A 365-nucleotide genomic window follows, 5' to 3' on the forward strand; every position below is an offset into this window, starting at 1 on the left:
TCGCCCCAACTGCCCTCCCCACTGGCCTGATCACCCACAACTGCCTTCCCCTCTTGGCCCCTAACTGCCTCTACCTCGGCCCCGCCACCATGGCTTTGTCCAGAAGAATGTCCGGAAGATCTCCTGGAAGGTCTCCCTGTCTAATTAGCATATTACCCTTTTATTAGTTTAGATAGAGGACTGGTGCACGGGTTGGGGCTGGCTGGTTTGCCCTGAAGGGTGTCCCGGATCAGGGTGGGGGTTCCCTTGGGGGGACGGGGCAGCCTGGGCGAGGGGCCTGTGGTGGTTTTCAGGCCGACCATGCTCCCATTGGGGGTGGGGGTCCCCACTAGGGATGGTGCTGGCCTGGACAAGGGGCTGGGGCA

Source organism: Myotis lucifugus, unplaced genomic scaffold, assembly GCF_000147115.1.
Source record: "Myotis lucifugus unplaced genomic scaffold, Myoluc2.0 scaffold_160, whole genome shotgun sequence".
NCBI lineage: Eukaryota > Metazoa > Chordata > Mammalia > Chiroptera > Vespertilionidae > Myotis > Myotis lucifugus.